Source organism: Electrophorus electricus, chromosome 1 (genome assembly GCF_013358815.1).
Source record: "Electrophorus electricus isolate fEleEle1 chromosome 1, fEleEle1.pri, whole genome shotgun sequence".
NCBI lineage: Eukaryota > Metazoa > Chordata > Actinopteri > Gymnotiformes > Gymnotidae > Electrophorus > Electrophorus electricus.
Genome location: NC_049535.1, coordinates 18,408,836 through 18,420,918, shown reverse-complemented (window position 1 = coordinate 18,420,918; position 12,083 = coordinate 18,408,836).

Here is a 12,083-nt window from a genome sequence, read left to right as displayed (position 1 = left end):
AGAGAGAGAGAGAGAGAGAGAGAGAGAGAGAGAGAGAGAGAGAGAGATGCATCTAGGGGGAGGTCGCTCCGGTAGCAAAGGCGAGTTTGACTCACATGGCATCTACGGGGAGGTCGCTCCGGTAGCAAAGGCGAGTTTGACTCACATGAAGCTTCACATGAACGCGGTGACAGTCGAGAAACACGAAACTCGCTTACACACCTCGAGGGTTACCTCGACGTTCAGTTCATTTTCTTACAGGATTATTCGTAACCGATCGAAATTCCCTATGGATTGTAGTCCACATTGTACAACCTCCCGGAATAATTTAAGAATCACTATTAGTTTATTTCATCAAATACTACGGGGCACATATCTACAAAAGCACGATACGGAGTTAACATCGCTGACCATTTTAAGGTAACGTTGTCTTTGTTTTCAAGCAGTTGTCTTTCATAGTGCTTTGTCGAAAAATAACATTACTTTCTGGATAGTAAAGTTGAATAATTTATTATTTTAAATTGAGCCCTTTTGTGCGATATGAGATGAACGCCAAAAAAGGTACACATTATATACTATATCATATTTAAACGTACACAGCATATAATATAAAATGTTAGTAATTTAATAAAAGTTTTATGTTGAATAACTGAAGCAAATATCTTGTTTGTGTGTTCACTATATATTTAAGGTCAATGTTAAACAATAGCACCATTAACATGCCTACTTTCCAAAACAATTATGTCATATATGTTAATGTTTTTAACACCTATTCAATTTGTTGTCTTTTCAAAGACTAAAGGAATTCATTATTCAAATCTGTCATGAGACCAATGTTATTATTATTGTTGTTGTTGTTGTTGTTGTTGTTGTTGTTTATAATATTAATATTCAATAGATTGTTAAACAAAACAAAATTTTTGACTACCTTAGCCTTATCCTCAAAAAGAAGTCACATTTTCTGACAATAAGAGACCATTTACTGAATATTATTATAATCCAGTGAACTCTTAATTCATCCTCATTATAAAATGGTGATGTTTTATCAGTGTTGCTTTGGACAAAACAGCTTTACAAATGTCCAAGTCCAAGCCCCCAGTGAGCAAGCCAAGGGCGACAGTGGCAAGGAAAAGCTCTCTAGAGTATGAGGAAGAAACCTGGAGAGGAACCAAGACTCAAAGGGGGGGGGGGGGGGGGGGGGGGGGGGGGGCATCCTCCTCTTGGTGACAACAATCACTACATTAGTAACAATTTTAAGTGAAGAATAAATAAATAATAATGAAAAAATTAAGTGCAATTGGGAAGTAGTGGGCTGGGCTGGAGGTGTGGTGGCTACAGCAGGGGACATCAGCATCAGGGGGTGCGGGGAGAGACGGGCTGAGGCTCAGTAACATCATGACATCAGGGGTAGGTGAACCTCGGCAGAAAGAGAGAATAGATTATTAAGGCATGTCCAGGTATGAGAGTGTGTTAATTAGGGAACTATAGTGTGTAATGATGGACAAAGGAAAGAGCTAGAAGGAACTACAGGCATGAGGTCACCCTGGAACATCAGCACTCTGCCGCTCTCAGTCAACAAACTTGATTGCCAAAAGAGAGGTGAAGTGACAGCATCATAACATTCCTTTTGACCATAGTTCTCAACGCCCAGACAGCCTTTACCTAAGATGGGAAGTAGTTAATAAAATGATTGACTTCACAGATTTTCAGCCTATCCTTAAATATTGAGACATTTACAGGAAGGTAAGTAGAGCTTTATAGGAAAAGGTTCTGCTCCCTGCAGTAGATTTTCTTATTGTTGGTACTAGAAAAGAGCCTGCACCTTTTGATCTAAGCAGACGTGATGGATCGTAATGCACCAGGAGTTCTCTAAGTATTCTCTAAGTACTTCTCTAAATATTACTTACATGAGCTTCGAACAAGAGACTGGGATCCATAATAACTCCAAGATCTTTAACTGTTAGAGAAGATGTGACTGGGAGACCTTTGAGGTTCATTGAGTAATTAGAGAGCGAGGACCTAGCTGTCTCTGGGCCTAAAAGAAGCACCTTTGGCACATGAAGGATTATGTGAGATAAATTTCCTCAACATTCAGTGTCTGACATCCTTTGTGCATCGTCAATAATACTAAGCTGATATATGTCCTCCGGTCTGGCTGAGACATACAGCTGAGTATCATCAGTGTAGCAGTGGAAACTAACACAGAGTTTACATATAATGTCACCTAGAGGTAGCATATATAAAGAAAAACAGCCCTAGAACAGATCCTTGTGGGACACCATAGCTAACCTTGTTGTATGCTGAGAAGTCTCCATTTATGTTGACAAACTGGTAGCGACCAGCTAGATTAGATTTTAAACCAGGAAAGGGCTGTTCCCCTGATCCCAACAACATTTTCGAGTCTATCTAGTAACATATTGTGATTTATAGTGTCAAATGCTGCATTCAGGTCAACTAATATAAGCAAAGAGACATAACCCTGGTCAGAAGCCAACAACAGATCATTACTTATTTTAATTAATGTTGTCTTTGTCCCATGATTAGGCCTAAACCCTGAATGAAAGACTTCCTGTATCTGGTACTGACTCAGGTATGAGCTTAATTGCTGAGCTACAGCTTTTTCTAGGATCTTGGAAATAAATTGAAGGTTTGATATTGGCCTGTAGACAGATGCCATGGGCCAAAGTTAGATTTTTTTGATAAGTGGTCTGATTATTGCTAATTTGAATGATTTAGGAATATAGCCAAGGTTCAAGGAGTTTATTAAATTTAGTAAAGGTTCAATTACTTCAGGTAGGATTTCCTTAAAAAAGTGTGAGGGTAGTGAATCTAGTAAGCAAGTGGAGGATTTTGAGTGTGAGATCAGAGATGTAAGTTCTTGGATAGGTGTAAAGGATTCTAGAGTCCTTTTTGGCTTGGTTGTTCTGATCTATATGTAGCTGCCTGATGTCACATTAATACTCTGAATGTTATCTCTATTGTGCTTAATTTTCTCATTAAAGAAATTCATGAACTCATTACTACTATGTAATGTTGTAATCAAAGCATTGGTGTTAGTTTTATTCCTTTATTAGATGTTCAACTGTACTGAACAGAAATCTAGGATTATTTTTTATTATTTTCTGTTAGGGTCAAAAGATAAGATGTTCAAGTGCCTTTAATAATAAGTCCCTTTCTATACTTGAGAAGGCTCTCCTTCCATGCAAGCTGGAAAACTACAAGTTTAGTGTGGATCCACTTCCATTCTATTTTTCAAGTGTTTTTTAAACTGCGAGTGTGATCATTATACCAAGGTACGAATTTTTTGTCCCACATTTTTATTCTTAAATGGAGCAATATCATTGGGTGTGCACCAGAACACTGATTCGAAGCATTCAGTTATTCAATCAAGTTCTGTGGGGTTTGAGACATGATCGTGCATCTGGTATGATAGCAAGGTGAAGTTACTATATAGTGGCTCATATGTAGTTCAAATGAAATGAGGGAATGGTCTGAGATGGCATCAGACTGGGGTAGTATGACTATGTTCTCTATGTCTACACGGTATGTCAGCACTAATTCAACCATATGTCCACCAGAGTGTGTGGGTTCTCTTATATATTGGATGAAACCAATTGATTCTAATCTAGAACTAAAGGCCAATCTCAAAAGGTCTTGTGCTCTTGTGTACTTGTGCTCTACATCAACCATCCCTGACAAATTTAGTACTGAGGATATCTACTCCTCCAACATGGAGAGAAAGCCACTTTAGGCTGTTTTCAAACACCTAAGCTGTAAAACACTTGAAACAAAGATTATCATAATCTGAACAGCTCTTTCTGTTGCTAATAAACATATGTGTAGTTCTTCAACATAAATGTGAACAACACTGGAATTTCCTTAACTAAAAAGAACAGATCAGACAATGGAAACTTAGTGTATTCATATTCAGGTCATTTTGGCTGTAGGCCTTTGTGTATGGCTGTAAGTACTGAAACTGGTTGGCTCCACACTTGGAGGTTCAAACTGGCCCACACTACATTGTCCAGTGAGTTGTGCATGTCGATTGATCCACACTGCACTATACAATTGTTTGCCCCCTAGACCCAGTGGGAGCCAGATATTTGGATATTTGATCCAGTTATTTTGGTATTTGATCCACACTGTGCTGTATGGTTCTTCTGAGTAGCTCAGTTTCGATCAGCTATTGAGGTGTTGTCACGATACAGCCCCTCCTTCCTCCTCAATGTAAGGTTGCCCGAGTGCTGCAGGGCGTGGAGCAGGACGCACAGACTCTCTCGACGTGGTGAAACATGTAATAACACAAACATATAGACAATGGTGGCACTCACATGTAGCAGTTATAGTGAACGATTTATAATGAGTTATATAAATGATTAACGTAGGCTAGACAAACATACACAATGGCTACACAAACCTGTATGCAAACATACAACTTCAGACACTAACAAGCAAAGAATGACCAACAGTGAGGCACCCACTGACGGGGGTTTAAATAGACAGACACACATTAACACGTAACCCCGTACAGGTGCGTGCCTTCACAAGGGTGTGGCTACAAACATGGGTGAACCCCCCTGAACACAGCAGGCCTTACCACGTGACTCATGGAGGGGAGCGTCCCGTGACACTCAAGTGTCTCTGTGTGTGTGTGTGTGTTTTTGTGTGTGTGTGTGTTCGTTCGTCTGTAGTGCCACACCCTTTCGTGCTGTCCACCGGTTGCTTGTTGTGTGTAATCGTCTTGAGTATATATATGTCTCGTGTGTTGGATGAGAATATAGCTTACGTGCTACGTCATGTGTGTTAATTGTTACATGCTACATAAACGTCTGTTTTATTGTGCCTCATCCCCGCATCCTGCTAAAGCCTCCTCACATTACAGAAACACCGACCGACCAAGGATGCCTGGGAAAGGCAATAAGAGGAAGGGAAAGAAGGGAGGTAAATGCCCTCCTACAGCCCTTGTAAGGAAGCCCCCTCCCGTGTTCTTGGGCACCTCCTGACTCCCACAGCAGGGGAGAGAGGTCCAGGTGTGTGCGGTCCAAGTGCGGAAGCGGGGCAGTCCTGTGAAACCATGTCTGGCTACCAGGATTGGTATAACGATTTCCAGTCCTCGGAGTCCGACTCCGTGGTGAGACCTTCACTCATCCTGGCCTCACTCCAGGGATCCACAACGGGGGAGGAATCCACTGGAGGATTTTAGGGGTGCCCTGTATATAGTCCGGGGTCGGACACAGCTGAGTCCTGCACAGACCAACCTACGATAACCAGCAATCTGAGATGGACTCCACTGGGTCCTATGACCCTTACATGGACTATCCAGAGGGCTACACTGAGTATTGAGAGAGAGGGGAGTACAGTGACATTGGTCTGCGGTCAGACATGGGGTCCGATCATGAGGAGGACCCTTCGATGGAGGTGGAGGAGGTCCCTCATGGGGATCCTCCCTCTCAGAGCGATGTTACAGGCCCCAAAGACGAGGAGCACCCAGCACCCAAGGCTCCACCTAAGGCTCCGCCCAGAGTACACCACCCCAGAGCAAGCAAGCTGCCCTGGTTGGCTAGCAGGGAGGCAACGTCCCTAAAGCGAGAGACCCCAAAGTGCATGTGCCTACACCTAAGCCTTAAGGAGGAAGAAAGGCAGCGACACCAGCGCCTGCGCCTGAACCGGGCAACATGGCTGGTGCGCTTCCCAGCACTCATGCGCCAAAATCGGGACAGTCACCGCTACCCACGCCAGCAAAGGATAGTCCTCCCCAGGCTGGTCAGCCTCCAATAAGCTGATGACTGGGGACTGACTGGGGAGCCTTCTCCCTTTCCCGGACTATGGAATATGTGTGGTGTTCATGTGCCTGTCCCCGTTACCCTGAATATACCAATCACTTTATTCCCCTCTGTGCATTCCTGTGTCTGTCATCGTCCTGGTCCCGGTCCTTTCCCTCGTTGTCCTGCTGGTGCTGGCCTGTGGCAGATTGTCTGGTCCTATTGCCACGCCATTTGGCCCGATAGGCTGGTGCACCGGGAGTCGCGCCCTTGGGGGCGGGCTCTATCACGATAGGGCCCCTCCCTCCTCCTCAAACGTCTGTGTGTGTGTGTGTGTGTGTGCGTGTGTGTATTGGTTTGTTCGTCTGTAATGCCACGCCCTCTCGTGTCGTCCACCTGTTCCTTGTTGTGTGTAGTCGTCTTGAGTGTAAATATATATATATATATATATATATATATATATATATATATATATATATATATATATATATATATATATATATATTTATGTCTCGTGTGTTTTCGTACGTTTGTCGATGTTTGATGAGAATATAGCCTTTGTGCTATGTCATGTATGTTAAGTGTTACACGTTAAATAAACGTTTGTTTCATCGTGCCTCGTCCCCGCATCCTGCTAAAGCCTCCTCACGTTACAGGTGTTCAGCTTCCCATATCGCACATTTAAAAATAACATTTGAATGCTTGCTTAGGCAGCTTTAACACCCAGCACAGCCACAGAATTAGAGCTCTTAAGCATACTGTAGAGTTGTAACTTCTGCAGCTTTTAGCCACATATGAGAGGATATTTTACAACACTGCACCTCTGTGTGTGTGTGTGCTGCACCTCTGTAAGCAGCATGCCCTTCCACACAGATCAATTCCCTTTGTGAGTTTCTCTTCCAGACGTCATGTCTGTTGAAGCCCTCGCGTTGACCCATCAGCTCTTAGAACAGAAAACACACATATTGTACTGTTTGCCTGATGCACCCGTCAGTGATGTTTAACCATGCTGAATTGTTGTAGCAGCAAACTTTATTCCCTGTCCTCCAGATTCTGGCTGTGCCGTGAGTTCACCTCTACTGGAAGCCAGGTAGTAAGAACATGTGTAGCAGAAAGCCCCTGAATGTGCTGAGCAGTGTGTTCATGATGTGTGAACTGGCATTGTTAGGGGTCATTGCCTGCACAGACTACTGGCTCTACCTGTCCCTCAACCACACCACCGCCCACAACGCTCCTGCACTCTGCACTCTGCACTCTGGCCTCTAGAGTGCCTGCTCCCTGGCTGGTGAGTGTATGTGTATGTGTTTGTGTGCGTCATGGGGAAGGCGGGGATGTTGTTAGTAATTCTGTACAAAAAGATTCTTTGATCATTTGAAATTTTAAAAATTAAAGATTCAAGTTGCTCTCAGATTCTCTCTCTCTACCTTCCTCCCTCTCACTCTTTCTCTCTCTTCCCCTATAGCTCTTCAGATAGTAGCTAACAAATAATTCTAAAAAATGCTTCCAAATTAGGCTGAAAGGAAAAGGAATCAAGAGAGAGCATGAAGTGGTGTTCATTTCATAGGAAGTGGTGTTTATTATGTCAGTGTTTGTCTGTCCAGCGGCTCTCCTGCTACTTGAGGCTAGAGCTGTACTACTAACTCTTTGATCTAATCATCTTCCCTTGACATTGCCATGGTAATAGTTGTCATGGAGAGCGGGATTTAAATCTGTCTGAAGAAGATCCATGATGATGGGCTGTCTGTTGGTGCTGTGCAGGGAAAGGAGTTTTTTTCAGACATGAATGTGCATTAAAGCTATCCATGTGTGCAAAGACGGATGGTGATCATTTAATTATGCAGTGCTACACACACAGGCATCCACACGTTGCTCCACTGTGGCATACGCTACTGTGAGGTGTTCATAGATGTGTTTATGTGGGTGAGCAATTGGACCTGGTTTGGTTGGAAGTCACACTGTCTAGTGCTGGTGGAGACCAGCAGTGGCTGTGTTCAGAAGGGTAGAAGAATACACTGGATTGTTTAAACATACATCCAGCATGTGTGTGTGTGTGTGTGTGTGTGTGTGTGTGTGTGTGTGTGTGTGTGTGTGTGTGTGTGTGTGTTGTTCAACATTGTATGTTTTGTTGCATATTGAATGTTTTACTGTCAAGAGGTCAGTTGATGTCAAAATTATCTAGCTAGCTAGCTAGCTCTCAGGAGACGAGATGGGTTGATGCATCTCTCTAGAATAGGTGCTGCCCACGAGTGTGCAGCAGACCAGCAGCTTTCCAGTCAGTGCCCTGAGTGAATCCGTCTGCCTGTGACATATTTATCACTCTGTACTTGGATGCTTTGTGTTGTTTCTTTAACAGACATGATTAGCTTCTCTCTTTCCCCTGGTCAGTCTATTTTTCATGGTTTTTGAATTTGTGCTCAAGAACTTTGAACACCCGCACCACTCCACACTGCCCTTCCTTTCCGGAAACTTCTAGTCCTGTCAGGTATTCTCCACACCCCCATCACAGAGTTCATCTTCTCATTACTGTCCTCCCAAACCATTCACTCTTTCTTTCTTGCTTGCTTGCATTTTTGCTTTCCTTCTCTACATCTTTCTTTCTTGCTCTCTCTCTCTCTCACTGGTCTTTCTCTGGTGATTGGCTCTTTGCATCACCAATATCAATGATGAGATAGTGAACAGGACTAAAAGCCGCCGTGTCTACTTCAGCTATAAGTATGGCTGGTCCTTTACTTTTGCCACCATCGCCATATGTAACCATATGAAACCATATGAAACTTTTATCTGTGCTGCTTCCGTTAGCTGGAAATAGCAAAGACTTCCATTGATAGTTCCACAATGAGGGTGAAAGTACTGAAACATCAGCCTGTGGACCCATACAACTGAGGGGAATTGCATAATTTAAACTCTACTCTATTGAAGGTAGGAGATGAGCCAAATTAGATTTTACCAAACAACATAAAATTACTACACAACTGACACTGTACAGCAGGGATGTCAAACATGCTACCTACTAATGGTTCTGAATACAACAGTTCTTAGGCTGGGGACACACTGTCCTGCCCATCAGTCATCAGACGAGATCAGTTAATTGGATGGCATTTGGATGCCTTCACCCCGAGGCCTGGGCCCTCCACAACAGCCCCTCCTACTGCCTGGACCCTAAGGCCTGGACCCTCCCCCACAGCACATCCCAGTGCCTGCAACCTGAGACCAGGGACCCCCACAGCCCATCCCAGTGCCTGCAACCTGAGAACTGGGACCACCACAGCCCATCCCAGTGCCTGCAACCTGAGACCAGGGACCCCCACAGCCCATCCCAGCTCTCCATTGAGGCCTTGCTGGCCCTGAAGACCATCTACCCAGCCTTGCTCAAGTGTCCCGGCTACAAGCACATGTTCTCTTCACCCTGTTGAGGCAGAACAGAGAGTGGAACATGTAGAAGGACAGGTGAATGGATGGATGAAGGGATGCATGGATGGATGAATAGATTAATATATTAATATATATGTTGAATGCAGTAGTTGGCAAAGGCAGGTTTGTACGTAGTCCTCTGGAGGGAGCAGAAATACTACTCTTAGAGTTAAAGATGTCCAGTATGATTGTTTAAAGTGAATGTGGTATAAATATTTCAATATACAATAAATTATAAATAATGCCAGCTTTGATTAGTAAAACGTTACATGTTACGTGCCAGGTGTGCACGTTTGTGTTTTGTATTGGTCACAATAAAATAGCAGTAAAACAAACAATCACAAATGGAAGGGTTTTTTTTTTTGGTGTATTGTACAGAAGTTATGATTCATAAACAATCATACTGGTGCAAATGTCTTCAGGAGGGACCCAGGCCAAAATAATAAACAAAACCCACACTAATGAAATAAAACTACACACTAACTACTCCAAACAAGAAAAGAAACATACAACAGACTTTCCTAACTACCTGACACAAACAGAGGCAAAAACCCGCACCCAACAAAAGTGGCAGTCACTCCCTACCAACACCAAAGTAACAAACAAAACAATATTTACACACTCTATACAATATCTATAAGTACATACACACACACACACACACACACACACACACACACACACACACACACACACACACACACACACACACACACACAAGCTACCGAAGCAGGATGGGCAAAGCCAAAGAACGAAGTCCAAAACTGGGGGATAAAAGGTCATACACATAAATTTCAAATCACAAGCCAAACGAACTCCAACTAACAAAACAGTTTCTCTTCTCTTCCTCATGAGGAATGGGGGAGAGTCTCAAATTGGGGGGGGGGGGGGGGTCATCCTGGCAGTGAACCTGGAACACACAGATACACACCCATCTTTCTGCAAAAGCCCCCCCCCCCACCAATAGGTTCTAGCAAACAAAATAACAAAACAAGCCAAAATCATCAACATCTGGAAGGAGCATCTTCCATGACATTTTCTAAATCATTTTTATGTTAGTGCTGTAGGCCAGCTAGTGTTTCACAAACTTTCTAGAGAAATAACAAATAGGGTGATCTAGGCCTTGTGGGTCCTCTTGCAGGAGGACAGCACCAGCTCCACTACCACTGGCATCTACCTCGAGTGTAAAAGGACGAATAAAATCAGGGGTTGCTAGAACAGGAGTGCTGAATCAGCTTTCACTGAGTCAAATGCATCTTGATGGTTGCATCAAGGGTTGTGACCACTCAAAAGGGGTTGTGTCGCAAAATAAATTTGTAAGGGGTAAAACAACATCAGAGAAATTCCTACGAAAACAACAATAAAAACCTGTCATGCACAAAAAGTGTCGGAGTTGTCATTTCTTCTCTGGGGAGGAAAAGACTTGATTGCTTGTACTTTGGCATCAAAGGGATGCACTGTACCACAACCCACCAGTTTCCCCAAGTAGGAAACCTCACTCTTAGCAAAATTATATTTTTCTAGATTGAGAACAAGGGAGGCATCCAGTAGCTTCTTAAAAACAAGATCAAGCAGCTGTACATGTTGTTCCCAAGTGCTGGTATATACAACCACATCATCCAAATAGACTTCACAGTTAGGCACGTCACCTAAAACCATAGTCACCAAATGCTGAAAGGGGCATTTTTAAGACTGAAAGGCATTACTGTATATTGTAGGAAACAGTCAGGTAGCAGATGCCGAAATGTCAGATGCACGAGAGGTTAACGGAACTTGCCAGTATCCCTTAAGTAAATCAAGCTTACCTTCAAATCTAGCTCAATCTTATCCACGCAATCTTCCATTCTAGGCATTGGGAAGGAAACAGTAACTGCATTTATTTTTGTGCAGTCAGTGCAGAAGCAGTATGTACCATCTGGTTTTGGCACCAGAATGCATAGGGAACAACAGGAACTGACACTAGGAATCGCAAGGTGGTTTTCTAACAAATACTTGGTTTCGTGATTTAGAAATGTAGGTTGGTACGATATGGGTGTTGTCTATTGGGTGAATGAGAACCAACATCGATGTCATGCCGAAGGATAGTAGTATGAGTGGGAATATCTGAAAATAACGTGGGGTATTTCTGAATGAGACTGGTTACAGGTGATTTCGATGTATAGAGGTGGTAGATTATGGGCAGGTGCCACTGTTGATCAGGAAAGGTATGTGGTAGGCAGGGAAGCTGGTTTATTATTTTCATTTCTTTGACACCGTCCACGACGTCCACCCGTACTTTATGGGCACTAGAATTGTTCTTATGCTCTGCACTACTATGTGCTCTCGTCGCTGATTTTATTGGTACAAGTAAATTGATAAACGCAGAGGTTACTGGTGTTGGTCTCATCCTTGGCTATTTTACACATGCCACACACACACACCTCTTAGGACTGTTACAGCCCTGTCCATTTTGCCACCAACCGGGTAAACATGAATCAAAGCACACAAGTTCCATCACCAGTGTTAAAAGGCTCCTACAGAGCCTAGCAATAATGGTTATTTTTACTGTGTTGAATAGCTGATACATGTGTATTATATATGTGATAGTATGTGATCTCTAAGCCTTGTATGGTTAAAAGTTTTGCGGTGTCTTTTACTAGGTACTGTGGAATGTAATGTGTAAAATGTAGTTGGATTTTGAGTAAAAAAAACAAAACAAAAAAACGTGGAATTGTGGAAATCTAATACTGTACCAGCTACAAAACTTGAACGAAGTGTTTGAATAGTGCTATGCAAACTTGCCTTTGCTTCAGAGTTCCATCAGACTGTTAATATTTCTGGATGATCATTTACTAGGGATGGACCTTTATGATAACCAAGAAAATAGATTAACACACACTGTATGTGATGACTATGGATTTTTTTGTGTTTGTTGTTGACAGTAAAATTGTG